The sequence below is a fragment of the Hyperolius riggenbachi genome, chromosome 12 (assembly GCF_040937935.1).
Source record: "Hyperolius riggenbachi isolate aHypRig1 chromosome 12, aHypRig1.pri, whole genome shotgun sequence".
Lineage (NCBI taxonomy): Eukaryota > Metazoa > Chordata > Amphibia > Anura > Hyperoliidae > Hyperolius > Hyperolius riggenbachi.
In genome coordinates this window covers 230,719,559-230,743,275 of record NC_090657.1, presented here as the reverse complement: position 1 = coordinate 230,743,275, position 23,717 = coordinate 230,719,559, and the positions used below count along the sequence as shown (strand labels likewise).

The window sequence follows — 23,717 nt, the reverse complement described above, 5'->3', positions numbered from 1 at the left end:
TGATCTCCTTTCAAATATCCCGCAAACTTGGGGTTTCTAGCATTTAAGGTGGATTTGCTATTAACCGTTAAAGTCGGTGGGTTTTTAAATGTGTATTTTTTTTTCCTTTGAAACTTTAAAATAGATTTTCTTAAAAACTATAAGGTCTTTTTTGAATTTTTTTTCCTCTTGTAGCCACTGGAGGCCCCTACAGGCTCTGGGGCCCTGGGGCAATTGCCTTCTTTGCCTCTATGGTAGCGCCGTCCCTGAATCAATCATGCAAAATGTATTGCACAAATGAACCACTTTAGGATAATGTAGGTATTAAATATAACACTGTCCAAACTACTGAATAATAGCTATAAAATAAATTCAGAGTAAGAGAGTTAGAAGAGGGGCCACTTCTGACACAAAGCGAGGCCTTTTTCAGTATATTATTCCAAATTAAGTCCGATCTCCTAATCTGATGTGGATTCATTAAACTCTCCATTCATATATATACACAGGACATAATAGACAAAGGGGGCTCTTTTCCAATCCTACCGGCTTACAAACTACCTTCAAAACCACGTAAACCTTTCTCTAAGTGGACTGATGTACTTTGGAAACCTCCAGCATATTAGCGCTACGATTTTACAACAAGAACTACTATTTCTCTGTTCTGATTCATTGTTTGGAAGGGAAAGTTTTGTTCCAGTCAGTCTCGAGTTGTAGCCGTAGAACAAGGTTTACTTTGGAAGGATGTGAATAAAAAAGCCTGGTGATTACACTCAATGCAGCTTGATCCAAAAGTGAATATAGGGCAAATTTATCAAGACCGGTGCAGAGGGAAAACGGCCGCATTGTTGTGAACCCAGAACCACCAATCAGAAAGGGAATAAGGGCCACTTTTTATCCTAAATTTTTTCCCATGAGATGTTTTCTCATTTTCTCCTGAGTTATCTCCTAGAAGATAATTTTGTATATTCTCTTCAAAAAAACCTTTTGCAGCACTTTGCAATTCAAAAAGGACCAGAAATAGGTAAAAAAGCATTATTAAAATTGTGTTAGAGACTCTGTAACAAAAATGTCATCCTTTTTTCTACCATCTTACAAGTTCCTAAAGCTATTCTAATGTGCTCAAGCTTACTGCAGCACTTTCTACTATCACCGTCTCTGTAATAAATCAGCTTATCTTTCCCCTGTCGGACTTGTCGCCCTGTGTCTGGAAGGCTGCCAACTCTTCCGTGCTGATCTGCTATGCACACCCCCCCTCCAGGCCCCCTCTATGCACACTCCAGTGTGTGTAATTTACATAAGCCAGCAGCATATCTGCTCTCTTATCAGTGAGAGAAGAGAGCTGGATAAAAATCCTCCTCTGTTAGGCTGTGAAAGGAGCTGGGCTGTCACATGCTGAGGAATTACAGACACTTGCAGAGCTGTCCGCAGGAAGAAACAATCATCCTGTCACTCTTCAGTGGATGAGAGCTGCAGGGGGAGAAAGGTAAACACACAAATGATCTCTTGAGATTCAAAAGGAAGGCTGTATACAACCTGCTTGTGTATGGATGTATTTTCTATGTGTGGACATACTGTACATCAACCAACTTCCTGTTTTGGTGGCCATTTTGTTTGTTTATAAACACACTTTTTAAAACAGTTTTTGACCACTTTTAACCACCCTGGCGTTCTATTAAGATCGCCAGGGCGGCTGCGGGAGGGTTTTTTTTAAATTAAAAAAAAACTATTTCATGCAGCCAACTGAAAGTTGGCTGCATGAAAGCCCACTAGAGGGCGCTCCGGAGGCGTTCTTCCGATCGCCTCCGGCGCCCAGAATAAACAAGGAAGGCCGAAATGAGCGGCCTTCCTTGTTTTGCTTACATCGTCGCCATAGCGACGAGCGGAGTGACGTCATGGACGTCAGCCGACGTCCTGACGTCAGCCGCCTCCGATCCAGCCCTTAGCGCTGGCCGGAACTTTTTGTTCCGGCTACGCTGGGCTCAGGCGGCTGGGGGGACCCTCTTTCGCCGCTGCTCGCGGCGGATCGCCGCAGAGCGGCGGCGATCAGGCAGCACACGCGGCTGGCAAAGTGCCGGCTGCGTGTGCTGCTCTTTATTTGATGAAAATCGGCCCAGCAGGGCCTGAGCGGCAGCCTCCGGCGGTACTGGACGAGCTGAGCTCGTCCATACCGCCCAGCAGGTTAATGCGGCGGGGAGCGGTGAAATTGTGACAGAGGGTAATAGGAGATGTCCCCTAACGCACTGGTATGTTTACTTTTGTGCGATTTTAACAATACAGATTCTCTTTAAGTATTTTCTTGCTCGCTAGTGATTCAAAAGGCATTTTATTTACAAGCTGTGAATATATCTCCTGGGAGAAAACTCAGGAGAAAAAGTGAATTGCATTTGCATCCTTGTCACACCTGGGCCCATATGAAATTCCCTTTTTCTCCTGAGTTTTCTCCTAGGTGATATTTTTAAACGTGTTAATAAAATGCTTTCTAAGCCACTAGAAAGCAATAAAATACTCAATATAATTTTGATAGTACTTTTTAACCTACGTTTTGGTATTTTTTTTAGTTGAAGAGTGCTGGAAAGTTATTTTAGCCACTTGCCGACCACCCACTAACAATAGGCGGCGGCAAAGTGGCACCCCCAGGGCGGCGGCACCTGGGGAACTGAACAGCCGGGAATCGCGCGTGCATCTGCTGGCATTAGGCTCCGCCCACCCACGTCAACCCGCCGGCCAATTAGCAGCGGCGGCGGGTTGTTAACCCCCGATCTGCCGCATACAAAGTGTATAATACATTTTGTAATGTATACAAAGCGTATTACACAGGCTTCCTCCTCCCCTGGTGGTCCCAGTGATCGAGGGACCACCAGGGGAGGTGGCAGCCCTTCTAGTAAGCACAACAGCACATTGATCCTGCCCCCCCTGCCCCCTGATCGCCCACAGCACCCCTCAGACCCCCCCTGATCACCCCCTCAGACCACTGTTTGCACCCAATCACCCCCCTAATCACCCATCAATCACTCCCTGTCACTATCTGTCAACGCTATATTTTAGATTAGGTCCTAAACTGCCCCCTGGGGGCTCCTGATCACCCCCCACACCCTCAGATCACCCCCCCCCCCTGTCACTGCTATCCATCAGATCAGACCCTAATCTACCCCTTGTGGGAACCTAATTACCTGCCCACACCCTCAGATTGCCCTCAGATCCCCCTGATCACCTCGCCAGTGCATTGCTTGCATCTATTCTCCCCTCTAATCACACCCTGATCACCTATCAGTCACCCCGTCACCCCCTGTCACTGCTACCCATCAGATCAGACCCTAATCTGTCCCTTGTGGGCACCCAAACACCCGCCCACACCCTCAGATCGCCCTCAGACACACTCCCGATCACCTCCCCAGTGCATTATTTACATCTGTTCTCCCCTCTAATCACCCACTGATCACCCATCAATCAACCCATCACCACCTGTCACTGCTACCCATCAGATCAGACCCTAATCTGCCCCTTGCGGGAACCCAATCACCCGCCCACACCCTCAGATCGCTCTCAGACCCCCCCCCCCCCCTGATCACCTCTCCAGGCAATTGTTTGCATCTATTCAACCCCCCTCTAATCACACCCTGATCACCTATCAATCACCTCCTGTCACCACCTGTCACCCCATAGCACACCTACCCATCAGATCAGGCCCTAATTTGCCCCGTGTGGGCTCCTGATCACTCGGCCAAAACCTCAGATCCCCTCAGACCCCCCTTTCGATCACCTCCCCAGTGCATTGATTGCATCTATTCTCCCCTCTAATCACTGCCTGAGACACCCATCAATCACCTCCTGTCACCACCTGTCACTCCCTAGCACTCCTATCCATCAGATCAGGCCCTAATCTGCCCCCTGCGGGCTTCTGATCACCCGGCCAAACCCTCACCCGCCCCACCACAGTGACAGGATTTTTTTTATGATCACTGCTGGTCTCCATGACTTAATTGTGGCTGAGACCAACCGTTATGCCACACAATACGCAACCGCCAATCCAAGAAGCTACCATGCCCAGCCTTTTCAGTGGAAACCACTCCAAGTTTCCGACGTTACATTTTTTGGGGCCTTGTACTTAACATGGGTCTAGTCAAAAAGAATGTATTGCGGTCTTATTGGTCTACGCACCCAATACATCATATGCCCATGTTCTCTGCTGCCATGTCCATGTCACGATTTGAGAACACCCTGCGCTTCCTGCACTTCAGTGCCAATACGACCTGTCATCTAAGAGGCCACCCTGCTTATGACTGGTTCTACAAAATTCGGCCCCTCATAGACCACCTGTCATCAAAATTTGCAGATGCTTATACCCCTTAATGGTCATTTTGAGGCATTTGGTTTCTAGACTACTCCTCACGGTTTAGGGCCCCTAAAATGCCAGGGCAGTATAGGAACCCCACAAGTGACCCCATTTTAGAAAGAAGACACCCCAAGGTATTCTGTTAGGTGTATGATGAGTTCATAGAAGATTTTATTTTTTGTCACAAGTTAGTGGAAAATGACACCTTGTGACAAAAAACAATAAAAATCAATTTCTGCTAACATGTGACAAAAAATAAAATCTTCTATGAACTCACCATACTCCTAACGGAATACCTTGGGGTGTTGTCTTTCTAAAATGGTGTCACTTGTGGGGTTCCTATGCTGCCCTGGCATTTTAGGGGCCCTAAACCGTGAGGAGTAGTCTGGAAACCAAATGCCTTAAAATGACCTGTAAAATCCTAAAGGTACTCATTGGACTTTGGGCCCCTTAGCGCACCTAGGCTGCAAAAAAGTGTCACACGTGGTATCGCCGTACTCAGGAGAAGTAGTATAATGTGTTTTGGGGTGTATTTTTACACATACCCATGCTGGATGGGAGAAATATCTCTTGAAAATTGACAATTGTGTGTAAAAAAAAAAATCAAAAAATGTTCATTTACAGAGGTATTTTTCCCACCCAGCATGGTTATATGTAAAAATACACCCCAAAACACATTATACTATTTCTTCTGAGTATGGCGATACCACTTTTTTGCAACCTAGGTGCACTAAGGGGCCCAAAGTCCTATGAGCACCTTTAGGCTTTACAGGGGTGGTTACAATTTAGCACTCCCCAAAATGCGAGGACAGTAAACACACCCCACAAATGACCCCATTTTGGAAAATAGACACCCCAAAGTATTCAGAGAGGGGCATGGTGAGTCCGTGGCAGATTTCATTTTTTTTTTTTTTTGTCACAAGTTAGCAGAAATGGATACTTTTTTTTTTTTATTTATTTTTTTGTCACAAAGTGTCATTTTCCGCTAACTTGTGAAAAAAAATAAAATCTTCTATGAACTCACCATGCCTCTTAGTGAATACTTTGGGATGTCTTCTTTCCAAAATGGGGTCATTTGGGGGGTATTTATACTATCCTGGAATTCTAGCACCTCATGAAACATGACAGGTGCGCAGAAAAGTCAGAGATGCTTGAAAATGGGAAAATTCACGTTTTGCACCATAGTTTGTAAACGCTATAACTTTTACCCAAACCAATAAATATAGGCTGAATGAATTTGTTTTAATTTGCATATTCAGTAGCGGTGCATTGTGGGTAACCACAGTTAATAACTTAAAGCTGAATTATTCAAATAACTTCTGGCTTTTCGGTCTCTTTTAGGCCCCTATACTTTCCTAGTGGGTTTGGGTCACCCCGAGCTGCTTGGGTATCCTGTTATTATAAGAGAACAAACACTAGTTCTAGTGTCATAAACCTGACCTGTGAAAGCTGTTCCAGAGAGGCAGGGTTTTACAAGGGCACTCTAGTGACTGGTTCTCTTCAGGAAGGATTTTGTTTACTTAAATTATTCTTATTATTGATTTATAAAGCACCAACATATTATGTGGTGCTGTACAAAGTAAGAAACAAACATGGGGTACATAATAATACAGACAATTCCATACACCAATATACAAAATACAGTATTGCTACAAAATACAGAATTGGTAATTACAGTGACAAAAATAACATAATGAATAAAATGTATAACACACTCCAAGACACAAAGGGTAATAGAGCCCTGCCCCTGTGAGCTTACACTCTAAATGTAAAACATTGTACCTTTTCATTTCTTTTTAAACCACTTCAGCCCTCAGTCGTTTTCACTTTATGCATCCGAGCAATGTTCACCTCCCATTCATTAGCCTATAACTTTATCACTACTTATCACTATGAACTGATCTATATCTTGTTTTTTCCGCCACCAATTAGGCTTTCTTTGGGGGGTACATTTTGCTAAGAGCTACATTACTGTAAATGCATTTTAACAGGAAGAATAAGAAAAAAACAGAAAAAAAATCATTATTTCTCAGTTTTCAGCCATTATAGTTTTAAAATAATACATGCCTCCATAATTAAGACTCACGTATTGTATTTGCCCATATGTCCCGTTATTACACCGTTTAAATTATGTCCCTATCACAATGTATGGCGACAATATTTTATTTGGAAATAAAGGTGCATTTTTTCCGTTATCACTATTTACAAGCGTCTAATAAAAAAAAATAGAAATATTTAATCTTTAAATTGATATTTAAGAAGTTTAGACCCTTAGGTAAATATCTGTGTTTTTTATATTGTAATGTTTTTTTGTTTTTTTTATTAAACATTTTATTTGGGTATTTTTGGGAGGGTGGGATGTAAATAGTATTTTTTTTAATGTAAATATGTCTTGATTTTTTTTTTTTTTTTTTACATTCAGATGTAGTTTTAGTTTTTGGCCACAAGATGCCATGAGTTTGTTTACATGACATCACTCTAAGCGTAACATGTACGCTTAGAGGGACGTAGGGGACGCAAGAGACAGAAAAAGCGAGGCTTCCGAGAGAAGCCGTCACTTTTTCTGCAGGGGAGAGGAATCAATCATCGGGCACCATGGCTCAATTGATTGATTTCTGGGCTAACAATTCGCGGCCGGGAACGCGCGTGCACGCACCCGATCGGCCGCGGGAGTGCACATGGCCTCCTGGACGTAGCTGCTATGTCGAGGAGGCTTAAATGGTTAAGCATCATTTATTTATTTATTATTTTTTAAATAAACTTATATTAAATATTAATATTCAATGGGCCAGTTTTTTTCTGTTTTCTTTGGTGCACTTCCACCAGATTAATGTTTAGTGAGCAGAGGGGATCCATGCTTGACTTTGGCAGGAAACAAATCTATAACATTAAAGGAACAACGTCTCCAGACTTTGGGACTAACCACAAGGCCTCATTGCTTTTTCAGAGCCACTTTAATTTTACCCCACCGTAGCAAAACAAGCCCACCATCATATTAGAGAGTTTTCAAGTTAAGCCAGTAGGGGGAGCTTTAATCAAACCTCACTTTTTCTTCTGTAATAAGGGCTCATTCACTCTCGCGCGCTTTACAAGCAATTTCATCATCGCTGAAAATTGCTAGCATTTTGAAAAACGCTTGTACAATGAAAAGTATATGGACTGTTCTGATGTAAGCGATTTGCGATTTGCTGAAATGCAAATGCATTGCCTGCAGCATTTTCTGAGTGATTAGTGTTTCACTGTTGAGTATAGGAGCGCCGGTAAATGGCTGTGGAAGTGCTGGCCTGTTCACAAGCAACAGAGTTTTTTCCCAGCGATTTTACCCATCAAACCTTGCAGTTTACCCACAAAACACCTCTTTTTCCTGTGAAGATGTCATTTCCTGTTTATGGAAGACAGGCACAGCTTATTGAACTAGAAATCGCAAAACGCTAATCACTGAAACTCTTTCTGTACAGTGAAAAATAGCTGGAAAAGAAAAAACTCAGGAAAGCTCCAAAAAATCGTTATTACGTTTAGCCATTTCTAGAGTGAATGGGCCCTTATATGTAATATTATTGTCATAGAAAATAGGAAAATGTAAAGATCAATTATTAACGCAAAACCTTATAAATCATTAAAAGTAAAAAAATAAGAAAAAAAGAGACGTTTGGCTCGCTTAGCACAGCTCACATTTAGAACAGGGCATATGTGGGATTGGCTGCCACTGGTATCCCGCTGTTCTAGCGTTTCTGAAATTGTAAAGCTCTTTCCATGTTATTGGCTGACATGTGCGATCTGTCACTGAAAAAGCAATCAGCAGGGCCTGTGCCTACAAACACCATTATTTTTTTTAACTCCCTCTGTTTAGGAAAATTTGGCCGGGGCTGAATGTGAAAAACATATTTGCATGACGCCGTTGTTTACGTTATGTGGAGCCGGTGAGATCAGATATGATGCAGATGAAAATTCGCCCAACATGAAAAGTCACCTACGCCACTTGATTTACACCAGAGCGTCACGTCAGAGGGGCTCCGACTGCGCAAAGCGCATCGAAAGACCAGAAACACCCGAGAAGCCATTTATTATTTTATATGTGTGCTGAATTTAACTTGGGTAAAGTTTGAGGGCTTGTTTCGACTAGTGCGGTGCGATTCCGTTGTGGAAATCGCGAAAACGAATTTGCATGCGGATGCAAATTTGTATGTGATTGTATGCAAATTTTTTACGCGAAAATGCATTAAAATTTGCATCTGTTTGTAAGTACGCGAATTTAGCCATGTTAGTGCCTGTGTGCTATTACATTAATTTTAAGCGAAAACGTACGCGAATTTGCATGGAAAATTTGCATAATGAAAGCGCATGCAAATTTCCAATGAAATACATTACAGGCGAATCGCACACTAGCCTTGCGATGTGCGAATTCTGATGGCTCTGCTGTTCAGATTTTTTCTGACAAGTGGAAACAGGCCAATTGATTTATATTGGTTATGCGATTATATTGGTTATGGTCATGAGCGACGCCAGGGGGGTGCAAGGCGGTGCTCAAGCACCCCCTCGAATTGTCCAAGCACCCCCAAAGCACCCCCTGGCGTGAACTGACTTCAGACGTCTAAGAGACGCCGAGTCAGTTCACAGCGGCAGCCCGAAGCAGCAGAGCAGGGCTATGGTAAGATGGCCGCCTGAAGCCCTGCTCTGCAGACTTGGTGTCTGCAGTGCAGTGCAGGGCTTCGGGCGGCAATTTTCCCGTAGCCCTGCTCGCCGGGTAATGCAGGCTGCAGGCAGGAAGTCACGTGAAGGAAGAGGATCGTGGGAGCTGCACGCCACAAGGAGGTCGGGCCGCAGGTTGTAGCCGCACCCATTTTTGCAGGTCGTCAGCTACCCCGGAAATTGGTCCAGCACCTGCATAGCACCCCCTGAAAAAAATTCCTGGAGCCACCACTGGTTATGGTTATGCGATTTTGCATGCAGAAAAACGCATGCAGGTTCACTCTAGTGGAAACGGGCCCTTACTCAACCCTGAAGTGAGAAAATTCATAAGACTTGTAATTGTTTTTCAGTTTTTTGTCCAATTTTTCGGTTTTGTTTGTGAGACTTTAGGCTTGTCCCCTTGGGCTGGGTTTAATAAGGGTCTCCAGGTCAGGATAGACATAATAAATACTAAGGATGAGCGAATGCAAGCAAAATTGAGTCTTGTCTAAGGCAAAACTGGAACTAAGCGGTAGTCAACGCAGGACGCTGCAAGTACGGGCTAACTCGGTAACTCCCCTTGGTAACCGCCTCTTGTGCCAGCCCTATATGCACCCCTACATCCTCCCGATACTTCTCCTTCTGGCTGTGAAGGAGGAAGTGTGGTGAGGATGCAGAGGAGCATGGAGCACTGACGTAAGAAGCGGCGGTGACCAAGGGGAGTTATATCACACTGCCGTCCATGTCCACTAACACTCAGTTTCTCCTCAGCTTATACTCAGTTTTGCTTCTCCCGCTCATCCTTACTGAATATGGCCCTGGCACCTGCCTATACATTTTTAAAGTGTCAGCACTTTGGGCATTTTCAGCTGATAGACTTTGGTGTTTGGTTATTTCTGGTTGAGGATTAATTTGTGTGCTGGCATTGACTTATTTCCAGGGCCGGATTTAGGCCAAGGCCACCCAGGCCATGGCCTAGGGCACCAGAGGAGCAAGGGCACCAAAGCAGCAGGCTGAACTTATGCAGCATTTGCAAACTTGCAAATGCTGCAATGCAGAGAGATCAGGCGAGCACCTGACCACGGTACTCTGCTGCCAGCGGCCACCGTGCTCTCTGTGCACGCTTGCATTGTGGCAGACTGCTAGGGACTTGGGCAGCATTAGAGACAGAGGGGAAGAGGAAGCTTCTGCACTGGAAATGAGCTGAGAAATGAGTGACACGAATGGCTGCTGCAGTGTGAAGGTGAGCTGGCTACCTATACTGAAAGGGGGGATGGGAAAAAGAGGGATTAAGGGAGTCATCTGGCTACCTATACTGGAGGGAAAGGGGGGAGGAGTCATCTGGCTACCTATACTAGATGGAAGGGGGAGGGGTCATCTGGCTACCTATACTGGAGGGAAAGGGGGAGGAGTCATCTGGCTACCTATACTGGAGGGGGGTCAGCAGGCTACCTATACTAGAGGGAAGGGGGGAGGGGTCATCTGGCTACCTATACTGGAGGGGGGGGGTCATCAGGTTACCTATACTAGAGGGAAGGGGGGAGGGGTCATATGGCTACCTATACTGAAGGGGGGCGGCTGGTGACAGCGGCCTTGGGTGGTAAAGAGTGAAAATCTGGCCCTGCTTATTTCATAGCCAAAGCTCCAGCCGTGGTGATTTTGCCTGTAACTATTTGTTTTCTTTCTTGGGGTTATTAGAAAGGGTTAAATGTTTTCAAAGAGGGTTATTGATCAGGGATAGTGTAAAGGTAGCCACTAACAGTACAAAATTTCGAACCAAGAATCACTCAAGCGATCAGATAAATGCAATCAGATTGGCAGAAAATAAACCTGGTTGATGTTCCAAATCGACTGCGAGCAGGGGCGTAACTAGAAATCACTGGGCCCCCCTGCGAATATTTGGATGGGCCCCCCCCCATAGGTGCCAAATAATCGTAATGGGGCAGCGTTTCACTGTAAATTAATTGTAAAGTGGGCAGCATTTTACCAGACAATCGTAATGTGGGCCAGAAAATCGTAATGTGGGCAGATTTCACCAGAAAATCGTAATGTGGGCCAGAAAATCATAATGTGGGCAGAGTTCACCAGAAAATCGTAATGTGGGCAGCAGTTACCAGAAAATTGTAACGTGGGCACCAGTCACCAGAAAATTGTAACGTGGACAGCATTCACCAGACAATCGTAATGTGGGCACTTCGTTCACCAGAATATCGTAATGTGGGCCAGAAAATCATAATGTGGGCAGAGTTCACCAGAAAATCGTAATGTGGGCAGCAGTTACCAGAAAATTGTAACGTGGGCACCAGTCACCAGAAAATTGTAACGTGGACAGCATTCACCAGACAATCGTAATGTGGGCACTTCGTTCACCAGAATATCGTAATGTGGGCCAGAAAATCATAATGTGGGCAGAGTTCACCAGAAAATCGTAATGTGGGCAGCAGTTACCAGAAAATTGTAACGTGGGCACCAGTCACCAGAAAATTGTAACGTGGACAGCATTCACCAGACAATCGTAATGTGGGCACTTCGTTCACCAGAATATCGTAATGTGGGCCAGAAAATCATAATGTGGGCAGAGTTCACCAGAAAATCGTAATGTGGGCAGCAGTTACCAGAAAATTGTAACGTGGGCACCAGTCACCAGAAAATTGTAACGTGGACAGCATTCACCAGACAATCGTAATGTGGGCACTTCGTTCACCAGAATATCGTAATGTGGGCCAGAAAATCATAATGTGGGCAGAGTTCACCAGAAAATCGTAATGTGGGCAGCAGTTACCAGAAAATTGTAACGTGGGCACCAGTCACCAGAAAATTGTAACGTGGACAGCATTCACCAGACAATCGTAATGTGGGCAGCGTTCACCAGAATATCGTAATGTGGGACAGAAAATCGTAATGTGGGCAGAGTTCACCAGTAAATCGTAATGTGGGCAGCGTTCACCAGAAAATTGTAACATGGACAGCATTCACCAGACAATCGTAACGTGGGCAGTGTTCACCAGAAAATCGTAATGTGGGCCAGAAAATCGTAATGTGGGCAGCGTTCACCAGAAAATCGTAACGTGGACAGCATTCACCAGACAATCGTAACGTGGGCTGTGTTTACCAGAAAATTGTTATGTGGGCCAGAAAATCGTAATGTGGGCAGCGTTCACCAGAAAATCGTAACGTGGACAGCATTCACCAGACAATCGTAACGTGGGCAGTGTTCACCAGAAAATCGTAATGTGGGACAGAAAATCGTAATGTGGGCAGAGTTCACCAGTAAATCGTAATGTGGGCAGCGTTCACCAGAAAATTGTAACATGGACAGCATTCACCAGACAATCGTAACGTGGGCAGTGTTCACCAGAAAATCGTAATGTGGGCCAGAAAATCGTAATGTGGGCAGCGTTCACCAGAAAATCGTAACGTGGACAGCATTCACCAGACAATCGTAACGTGGGCTGTGTTTACCAGAAAATTGTTATGTGGGCCAGAAAATCGTAATGTGGGCAGCGTTCACCAGAAAATCGTAACGTGGACAGCATTCACCAGACAATCGTAACGTGGGCAGTGTTCACCAGAAAATCGTAATGTGGGCCAGAAAATCGTAATGTGGGCCAGAAAATCGTAATGTGGGCAGAGTTTACCAGAAAATCGCCATGTGGGCAGCAGTCACCAGAAAATCGCCATGTGGGCAGCAGTCACCAGAAAATCGCAATGTGGGCAGCAGTCACCAGAAAATCGCAAGGTGGGCAGTCAGTCACCAGAAGATCGTAATGTGGGCAGCAGTCACCAGAAAATCGCAATGTGGGCAGCAGTCACCAGAAAATCGCAATGTGGGCAGCAGTCACCAGAAAATCGCAATGTGGGCAGTCAGTCACTAGAATATCGTAATGTGGGCAGCAGTCACCAGAAAATCGCAATGTGGGCAGCAGACACCAGAAAATCGCAATGTGGGCAGCAGTCACCAGAAAATCGCAATGTGGGCAGCAGTCACCAGAAAATCGCAATGTGGGCAGCAGTCACCAGAAAATTGCAATGTGGGCAGTCAGTCACCAGAATATCGTAATGTGGGCAGCAGTCACCAGAAAATCGCAATGTGGGCAGCAGACACCAGAAAATCGTAATGTGGGCAGCAGACACCAGAAAATCCTAATGTGGGCAGCAGTCACCAGAAAATCCTAATGTGGGCAGCAGACACCTGAAAATCCTAATGTGGGCAGCAGTCAGTCACCAGAATATCGTAATGTGGGCAGCAGACACCAGAAAAAAAATGCCCCTGTAAAAAAACAATTCACTTACCTGTCAGGAGTCTCTCCTGGCCTCTGGTGCGCAGCTCCTCCAGCGACGATCCTCCTGTGCACTGCAGCACATCTCCCGCGTTGACAGGCACTGTGCAGGGCTACGGCAAGATTGCTGCCGAAGCCCTGTACTGGAGACACAAATAGTCTCCAGTGCAGGGCTTCTTCGGCAGCCATCTTGCCGTAGCCCTGCTCTGCCTGCCGGAGACTATGCAGGCTGCTGTAGCGGGGCTGCGGGGAATGAACTGGCGCAGCGTCTATCAGACGCTGCGGCCAGTTGAGCACCTTGCTGGGGGGTCCAGAGCAGCGCTCCCCCCGCGCACAGTAAGCGGGCCCCACAGCAGCCCCGGGCCCCCCTGCGGCTGAGTTAGTCGCATCCCCGGTAGGTACGCCGGTGACTGCGAGCGATTCTAAAGGGGAATTTGGACGATCGGAACAAAGGTCTTTGTAATCATGTATACAAGAACAAAAGCAAGTGCACCTTCTGTCCGTTGCTTGTTGTGTTTATTGACAATGGATAACATCCAAACATCAGTAACTTGCTTCACATCATATGGTCATAGTGCTGTAAATGGCCTGTGTGGCAGCCGCGGTGGAGGAGGTGGGTGGCGGGTAGAAACGGGGGACTAGCGACGGCTGTTTCGTGTCAAACTGAAACGTAGTCACGCTGCGTTCCACCTGTCTTTTATAAACAGTTATAATAGACAGGAAGTACAAATTGGTTCATTGATGGAGAAATAATCGATGAATTGGGACACGATTTCCAATCACATTTATCTGATCGCTTCACTAAAAATAGTAGGGTTAGCAGGGCCGGTTCTAGTACCAATGGGGCCCCTGGGCAAAATGAACCCAGGGGGCCCCTAACAGATACCCCCCTTCCCCAACCATAAAGCAGCATTAGGGCCCCTTTGTTGCAGCCATATTTCCCAACAGGGCAGCTCAGCTGGCTGTGACCCCTCCCCACTTACCCCCAACTTAACTGTGGTGCTCAGGACCCTGCAATGACTTATTGTCCCTCCCTGTCCCAGCAGGCATGCTCCTCTGTCACCCACGCCTGCAAGGACAGGTGAAATGCTACTCTGCCAAAGATGTGGCAGGGCAGCACAGTTAAGTTGGGGGAGACACCTTGGGGGCCTCCTCTACAGGCTCTGGGGCCCTGGGGCAATTGCCCCCTTTGCCTCTATGGTAGTGCCAGCCCTGAGGGTTAGTGGGCTCCTTCAGATAGATGCAGTTTCGTTTTCTCTTCAATTGGTTGGTCACCCTCAACAGCGACCTGAACATCTGTCACTGAATATTGGAGACATTCGGGTTTCTGTGTTATTGTGGCGATGCAACTGTCCATTGTCGCAGCTCAAAATGATGCTCATATGACCATCACTCATTTTCACAGTTAGGGCGATGCCAGGAAGGCTGCTTGTGGTTAAGTGTCAGGGACAGTTTGTTGTTTAGGGAGGAGCTAAGAGTGGGTAAAGGTGGGTGGGTAAAGGACCAGTGATAGCCGAACAACCGTATTTTGCCAACAGCCACCAGAGCTAAGACAAACATCACCAAATTTGTAAGTACTTCCATAGGGTTCCAAAAATATAAATATATCAATTTCTAGGCCATAGGGCTCCCAGGGTGAGGCAGCATAAATTGCACAATTGAAGACCATTAAATGCCAGAAGTGCTGATTATAGTCTTGCAGCATTTTTACTTTAACCAGAAAAAGTTAAATTTTTCAAAAGTTTTCTGAAATCCCCGATGACACTGGCAGGTTTAGTTCCAGTGGATGGGGACAGTTTGCTTTGCATGTGACATAAAGTTTGGGCAAGTCACTGAGGGGATTGGCCGTACACCCTGCAGAGTCACTGGTACGCTGTCCGCGATCTGCCTCTTACACGCACACCAGGAAAGTAACAAAAAGGGCCAGGCAGTTGTAACTTTAAGACATCCTTGTCGCCATTAAAAATGTCTCCTCTCACCTCTGAATCCTTCTTCCTAAACTAACACGCGTTATAGAAGCTGTTTGTATGGACCCACAAAGGCCCTGCAGGAATTCTCAAGTACATGGCCAACGTGCGCGATCTGCTTGTCCCAGCGACAAGAAAAATTAAGCCGTGGCCAGGAGAGGTGTTGGAAAAACCGAGAGTGAGCCAGATTCTGTGCCCGGCTCCCCCGCTTCAGCTGAAACTTCATATTTACTGAACTAATATGTAGTCCTTTTTTTTTTTCTTCCTATTTTTTCACTCTTTTTACTACGTTGATTAGTTGTCAGTCAGAGATTTGGCGGCACCCATGCCCATGTTAGGTCAGTTGTCCTTGGAGAGCTAAGGATTATCGAATCTGGCAGATATTGATGCCACAACATGGCCCCCCTTCCCCCGATAGGTGGTTTTGATCGATTTGCATCTGAAATCAGTAAAAACGATGAATTGGGCATGCTGGGGTCATCATGGTCTGACAAACCTGATTGGCCCTCGGCAGTCTCTCCCCAAGTGTATGCGTACCCCCTGGACCTGTTGTGAGGCAGGCTCACATGTCACGTTGGCATGACTCCTCGTTGCCTCCTCCTGTGCCCGGCATCTGTATAAATTGCTACCACAAGCACCTGTACCATGTGACATCACCGCTTGCAGTGACATCACTACATAGGGCGATGTCATGTGATACAGGCATTCGTGGGGGCAATTCAAAAAGATGCCAGACACAGGGGGAGGCTGTAAGGCCAATGTGGTAGGTGAGCCTGCCTCACTATGGGTCCGTGTGGGGGTGGGGGGGGAGGGGGAGGTAGCAGCAGGGCGTTTTCCAATATATTTCATGCTGAAATCTAGTGGAAATCTGTCTATGTATGAGGAGTAATAAATCACTCTCCGGTCAGATTCAGATGTGATGATTAATCATTTGCCAAATCGAGAGATGTATGTATATATATATATATATATATATATATATATATATATATATATATATATATATCTATCTTAACCCAATAGCAGCTTCAAAGGAATTTGTTTGAGAGAAGTTCACTGCTTTTGATCTCAGCCAGCAGAACATGTTGTGCTGTCAATTCTTGGAATGCATTGATCTCTCTCTGCTAGCAGATGATATAGAAACTGAAAGAAAAAGTCTGTTGTTGTCTCACACTGCCCCCTAGTGACAAACTGCCATAAATGCACATTACAAGCAGTACTAATGAGTAGCAAGGAAATTTCACAAATTAGAAATAATGTGCTAAATTAGAAATTTGCTAAAATAAAATGGCCTGGAGCATTTGCAAGCCTGTAAATAAACTGGCTGCAAAAAAGGGTTAACAGTCCAGCCTAGAGGTCACTCATTCTGGTTCATGACCGGGAGATGGCCATTGCAATGATAGCTATTCCACTGATCGGGCTTTGTTAAATTTTCGGATAAGATGGGATTTGTCAATCAGAAGGGCACCACAATCAACACCCCAGTAACCTGTTTTCCAATGGTGTGATTAGAATTTTCACCCATTTTCACCCAATCGCAGCGCGCAGGATTTTCCTCAATGGGAGCACAAGTAAATTGCATTGCAAAGGTGTCACACTCCGATTTTCTTGCGATCTACTAATTTAATTATTTTCTCCCTTTTTCTTCCAGTCTCTCGGATAGCAAACACAATCCTGCGGTGAGACCTGCCAAACGTGCAATAATCAGGTCACCATGCACGCATCAAGGGCAATCACGCAATGCGGATCACGACTTTCAGTGGATGGATGAAACAAATCCACACGTGGGCCCACAGGTCATGGGACATGACTGGATAGACTGTCCTCTACAAAAGTAAGTCTCTAACTTTTACATTTTTAGAATCCACCAGTTTGCTTTAGTGGCCGAGTTTATCCAGTGTGTGTCCTTACCTTCTGTCTTTTTATGGAACACCACAAAAAGATCAGCAGTCCATTGGGAGTTACAGAGAGGAATGAGAAGGACACTCCCATACAGAAGCTTTCCAGACTTAATTGAGAATTTACAGCACCTTTCGAGACAGCACAAAATGTGTGGTCTTATATCAGGTGTAGCTCGGCGGGGAGGGAATCAGAGGTAAAAACATCTAAGATGCGCTCTACAGACATTAACACATTGTTATTTTTATTGTTTGTATTATAGTATGGGTCACCTGTACTCCTTATCTAGGTCAGGCTTGCCTGTTTATATCCAGGCTGGTCTCGCTGGGTAATGAATTCCTGCGGGATTTACAAGGATGATGGCGTTGTTTGCCTTTCCCTGCCATTCCCAAAGTTCTTTTTATGATAATTATTGTTTTCATTTCATTTGCATGAATGTCACCCACCTTTTGCGTAATTCAACTCAGCCAATTAATGATCCTATAAATTGCAAAAAAATAACAAAGAACAAGTGCTGGAAATGGTGAGAGCAGGGCAGGTGAGAGCAGGGCAGGTGGGAATAGGGCAGGTGAGAGCAGGGCAGGTGGGGATAGGGCAGGTGAGAGCAGGGCAGGTGGGGATAGGGCAGGTGAGAGTAGGGCAGGTGGGGATAGGGCAGGTGAGAGCAGGGCAGGTGGGAATAGGGCAGGTGAGAATATTACAGGTGAGAATATTACAGGTGAGAGTAGGACAGGTGAGAGTAGGAAACATGAGAGTAGGACAGGTAAGCATAGGACAGGTGAGAGTAGTGCAGGTGAGAGTAGGGCAGGTGAGAGTAGGGCAGGTGAGAGTAGGGCAGGTGAGAGTAGGGCAGGTGAGAGTAGGGCATGTGAGAGTGGGGCAGGGGAGAGTAGGGCAGGGGAGAGTAGGGCAAGTGAAAGTAGGGCAGGTGGGAATAGGACAGGTGAGAGTAGGGTAGTTGGGGATAGGACAGGTGAGAGTGTGACAGGTGAGAGCAGGGCATGTAGAAGTAGGACAGGTGAGAGTAGGGCAGGTGAGAGTAGGGCATGTGGGAGTAGGGCATGTGGGAGTAGGGCAGGTGAGAGTAGGGCAGGTGAGAGTAGGGCAGGTGAGGGTAGGGCAGGTGAGAGTAGGGCAGGTGAGGGTAGGGCAGGTGAGGGTAGGGCAGGTGAGAGTAGGGCAGGTGAGGGTAGGGCAGGTGAGGGTAGGGCAGGTGGGAGTAAGGCAGGTAGAAGTAGGGCAGGTGAGAGTAGGGCTGGTGAGAGTAAGGCACCTGCTTAGAGTAGGGTATGTGGGACTAGGACAGGTGAGAGTACAACAGGTGAGAGTAGGGCAGGTAGGAGTAGGACAGGTGAGATCAGGGCAGGTGAGAGTGGTGAAGGTGTGAATAGGACAGGTGAGAGTAGGGCAGGTGAGAGTATGACAGGGTCTCTTGCTTCATCACAGTGTTTTTCCTCTGTAACGTGTGTAAGATAACATTGGAAAGTTTCAGGTAAACAACTCAAGTGTGGGCAGGAGAAATAGTCAGGCTTAGGGAATAGGACAGGTTAGAGTACGACAGGTGAGAGTAGGGCAGATAGGCGTAAGACAGGTGAGAGGAGGGCAGGTGAGAGTAGTGAAGGTGTGAATAGGACACGTGAGAGTAGGGCAGGTGAGAGTAGGGCATGTGATAGTAGGGCAGGTGGGAGTAGGGCAGGTAGAAGGAAAGTTGGTAGTGGGGCAGGTGGGAGTAGGGCAGGTGAGAGTAAGGAAGGTGAGAGTAGGGCAGGTGAGAGTAGGGTAGGTAGAAGTAAGGCAGGTGATAGTAGGGCATGTGATAGTAGGACAGCTGAGAGTAGGGCAGGTGAAAGTAGGGTAGGTGGGAATAGAACAGGGGAGAGTACAACAGGTGAGAGTAGGGCAGATGGGAATAGGACAAGTGAGAGTAGGGCAGGTGTGAGTAGGGCAGGTGTGAGTAGGACAGGTGTGAGTAGGACAGGTGTGAGTAGGGCAGGTGAGAAGTAGCACAGGTGAGAGTAGGGCTGGTGGGGGTAGGGAAGGTGAGAGTAAGGCAGTTGAGAGTAGGGCAGGTAGAAGTAGGAGAGGTGAGAGTAGAGCAGATGAGAGTAAGGCAGATGAGAGTAGGACAGGTGAGAGTAGGACAGGTGGGAGTAGGGCAGGTGAGAGTAGGGCAGGTGAAAGTAGAGCAGGTGGGAGTAGGAAACATGAGAGTAGGACAGGTAAGCATAGGGCAGGTGAGAGTAGGACAGGTGAAAATAGGACACGTGAGAGTAGGACAGGTGAGAGTAGGGCAGGTGAGAGTAAGGCAGATAAAAGTAGGGCAGGTAGAAGAAGGACAGGTGAGAGTAGGACAAGTAAGAGTAGGGCAGGTGAGAGTAGGGCAGGTGAGAGTAGGAGGTGAGAGTAGGGGAGGTGAGAATAGGACAGGTAAGTGTAGGGCAGGTGAGAGTAGGGTAGGTGGGAGTAGGGCAGGTGAGAGTAGGGGAGGTGAGAATTGGACAGGTGAGTGTAGGGCAGGTGAGAGTAGGGCAGGTGAGAGTAAGGCAGGTGAGAGTAAGGCAGGTGAGAGTAGGAGAGGTGAGAGTAGGAGAGGTGAGAGTAGGAGAGGTGAGAGTAGGAGAGGTGAGAGTAGGACAGGTGAGAGTAGGACAGGTGAGAGTAGGGCAGGTGAGAGTAGGGCAGGTGAGAGTAGGGGAGGTGAGAGTAGGGGAGGTGAGAGTAGGGGAGGTGAGAGTAGGGCAGGTGAGAATAGGGCAGGTGAGAGTAGGGCAGGTGAGAGTAGGAGGTGAGAGTAGGGGGGGGTGGGAGTAGGGCAGGTGGGAGTAGGGCAGGTGGGAGTAGGGCAGGTGAGAGTAGGGGAGGTGGGAGTAGGGCAGGTGAGAGTAGGAGGTGAGAGTAGGGCAGGTGAGAGTAGGGTAAGTGGGAGTAGGACAGGGTCTCTTGCTTCATCACAGTGTTTTTCCTCTGTAACGTGTGTAAGATAACATTGGAAAGTTTCAGGTAAACAACTCAAGTGTGGGCAGGAGAAATAGTCAGGCTTGTTTATTATCAATGTCATTATAATTAAGTGTTCTTAAATCTGTATGATGCAATACATTCACATTATTGATTTTAGCATGATATAATGATGCTGCCTCCAGTATGTACAGTATAAGCTGTTACTCTGTGCCTGTACTGATAGCAAACTAGCTGCATCGTGTGCTGATCTCTGCTGCCTCCAGTATGTACAGTATAAGCTGTTACTCTGTACCTGTATACATAGTAAACTATCTGCAGTGTGTTATCTCTGCTACCCCCAGTATGTGCAGTATAAGCAGCTAAACTGTGCCTGTACTGACTGTAAACTAGCTGCAGTGTGTATTGATCCCTGCTACCTCTAGTATGTACAGTATAAGCTGTTACTCTGTGCCTGTACTGATAGTAAACTAGCTGCAGTGTGTGCTGATCTCTGCTCCCTCCAGTATGTACAGTATAAGCTGTTACTCTGTGCCTATACTGCGAGTGAACTAGCTGCAGTGTGTGCTGATCTCTGCTGCCTCTAGTATGTACAGTATAAGCTGTTACTCTGTGCCTGTATTGATAGTATACTAGCAGCAGTGTGTGCTGATCTCTGCTAGCTCCAGTATGTACAGAGCACTGAGGATCGCTAACAATCTCTCACACCCAGTCCACCGCTTCTTCAGTTGGCTCCCTTCAGGCAGAAATGCAGATTTACGATTCTGCAGAAATTCTGATTTCAGCCAACGCCGATTATCGATTCCACAGATATAAGATTCTTTGAAAAACTGAAAAAAAAGGAATCGTCGTTCTGGTCAGTTTTGCATTCCGATTGGCCGAATACTTTTAAGTTGACTCTCCATTCCCTGATTGGTCCAATGCTTCCGAGTTATTTTATTGGGCTCAAGTTACCAAATTGCAGTAATGCGATATTGCCGCGGAAATCCGGTTTCTGATCTCCGTTTTCGATTTTCAATCAGAAATGCAGAAATTTCAATTTTGCTAAATCCGAATGAGCAGGCCAGTAAATTATTTACTTTCAGAAAACTCCGGCTTTGGTCATCGTATACAATAAAATGCAAGTGTCCCTGCGTCATCAACTGAATGGTTGTGTGTCCCTGGCTTTCTTGTACTGAGCATGTGCGCAGCCAGGGCAGTTAGGACACAGGGCCGATCTGACAGTTTGTTGTCTGTGGTTCACAGAGGTTCTCATTGCATTATGGAAAATAACAGCTTTTCCCAACTGCCAAGCAAGCAGCTCCCTGTGTGTGTATACTTCAGACAGTGGTGGGAAACGAGCAAACGGGAGGCGTATGTGCGCGCATTGCGGGGGGTAGCGGCTGTGACCTAGCGCCCGCTGTTTAACTGGTGGGCCTTTTTACTAGTATATAATATAAACTATGTTTCTGGTCTTTTTAATGTGTGTTACACTATTTATAACAGTTTATACAATGCTGTAACATTTAACAACAAAAATATGTTATAAAAAAAAATGCTGAATATTTGTATGTATAAAAAACTGACATTGTTTGTATTTATACTGTATAGACAGTATATACAATGCAGCTTTTCCAAGTATATCAGACATGTTATCTCCAAAGCAAAACCTTGAATCGAATATTCTCCTTTTTACAGCCAGACTCTATATTTAGGTAATGGTGATTCTTGTAACGACCTCTGTAACCGGCCTTCCTGGGGGAGATACATAATGTCTACATTGTAGCCAGTGGTGTTACAGAACAGGAACTGACCGTGTCCTGCCGCTGGTGGATACAGAGTAGCCACTGGAACCTCCTGACATTCCGTTCTGTTCCTAAACCAGTGCAGAGACCAGCCCTGAAATTGCCAACATATGGCCTCCATTCACTAACCGGCGCTAAGCTGGTTAGGAGGCCTTAACAGTTTGTGGGCGCAAACCACAGCGTTAGGTGGTTTGTGCCCATAGGACCACCCACATCGCGCACAGCGCGGCTGGACAGTAATAGTCGCACCCGCTGCCCTGTAAACGTCGCACCCGGTGCGACAAACGGCGCATAGGATGACCCACGAAGATGCGCCGTTTCGGAGGCACCCGATGCGCCGTTTTCGTCACACGGGGTGCAATGTTTACAGGGCTGCGGGTGCGACGATAATGTCGCACGGCGCACTATTACTGTCCAGCTGCGCAGCGTGCGATGTTGGTGGACTTGTGGGTGATGTAGTTTTGCGCTGCTACATTTCAGGCACTAAGTGGCTGGGAGCGTATTGCGCAGGCGCAGTAGAGATTTTCTCGTACTGCTCCTGCACAGCATGCTCCCGGCTACAGGAACACGCAACACGTATGAGGATACTCATGGCCAGGATGCAGTGGACGTTGACTTAGAAGTTGGCTTCCACTACATGAAGAGAAGTGAGTCATGGCGCGGGACCGAAGGATCGTTTTGAAATGGTGCGGGCACAGGGCGTCTGCAGGGGGCTGGCATAAGCCCCAGGCAAGTGAAACTCTTATTTTTTAGGTTGTATTCAGTTCCGCTTTAAATTTAGGATTCAGTCATTAATTTAAGGATTCAGTCTTCAAACTTAGGAATCACTCCTTAGCTTAAGGAGAGAATGCTTATTTTTTTTGAGTATAGGGGACTAAAAGAGACCGAAAGCCCTCCTACTAAAAAGCAATGCTTAGTTTGGTTTGCCTTCTTAAAACAGAAGGAATTTACAATAATTCAGCTTTAAGTGAACATCTGTGGTTACCCACAATGCACTGCTACTGAATATGCAAATGATCTCTTTATGCCCCTGAAGCCAGGCTTACATCCAGTACCGCTGGTGTATAGCCAGCCTATAGCTTTACATTTTACACAGCCACATCAACCCCACATGTAGACAGCCTGTTTCTGACTTTTGGTCCTCCTCAGTGCATGGCAGGGATTGATATGGCTGTATGGGATAGGATTGGCCCACTACAACAGAATACTTAAGCAGCTCGGGGTGACCCAGAACCACTAGGAAAGTATAGGGGTCTAAAGAGACCAAAAAGCCCTCCTACTAAAAAGCAATGCTTAGTTTGGTTTTTCTTCTTTAAAAAAAAAAAAAAGCTATACAATTGACAATTAAAATATGAGATTGCTCTATTGATTATCCGTACTACACCTACATCTCATTGTATCACAACTTTTTGTTATTTTTTTTTCCTTCAGGTTTGCCTTAAAGGGAAGGTCCGAGCAACTGAAAAATAAAAAATCCACTTACCTCAGGCTTCCTCCAGCCTCTGGCAGCCGTCCTGTGCCCTCGCTGCAGCTCCGGTGTCTCCCGGTCCCCTCCGGTGCAGAGGCTGGCCTCGTCTGGTCGGCTTCTTCTGCGCTACCAGCATGCGGCTCACTGGTCGCGCTGACGTCATCCGGACTGTTCTGTGCAGTACTGTACAGTCCGGATAACATCAGTGCGGCTCTGAGAGCCGATCGCGCATGCGCAGTGGGGATCTTGTGCCAGATGGCACCCCGGACCACCATCTGTGAGCGGAACTGCGGTGAGAACACAGGACAGCTAGCAGGGGCTGGAGGAAGCCCCAGGTAAGTGGATTTTTTTTTTGTACTACTCAGATGTGTCCTTTAACCACTT

At 46.4% G+C, this 23,717-nt stretch overlaps 1 long non-coding RNA gene across 4 annotated transcripts in view; it reads left to right on the top strand.

Moving 5' to 3' along the window:
* LOC137541364 (uncharacterized) overlaps window positions 1-23,717 on the top strand; it is a 194,125-nt gene that overhangs the window by 133,656 nt on the left and 36,752 nt on the right. For 2 of the 4 annotated variants that reach the window (XR_011025133.1, XR_011025132.1), the window contains exon 3: window positions 16,879-17,061. This is a non-coding gene — a long non-coding RNA (uncharacterized lncRNA). Of the gene's footprint in view, window positions 1-16,878; window positions 17,062-21,381; window positions 21,492-23,717 lie in introns of those variants that run through there. The other 2 variants (XR_011025131.1, XR_011025130.1) reach the window with 1 other exon arrangement.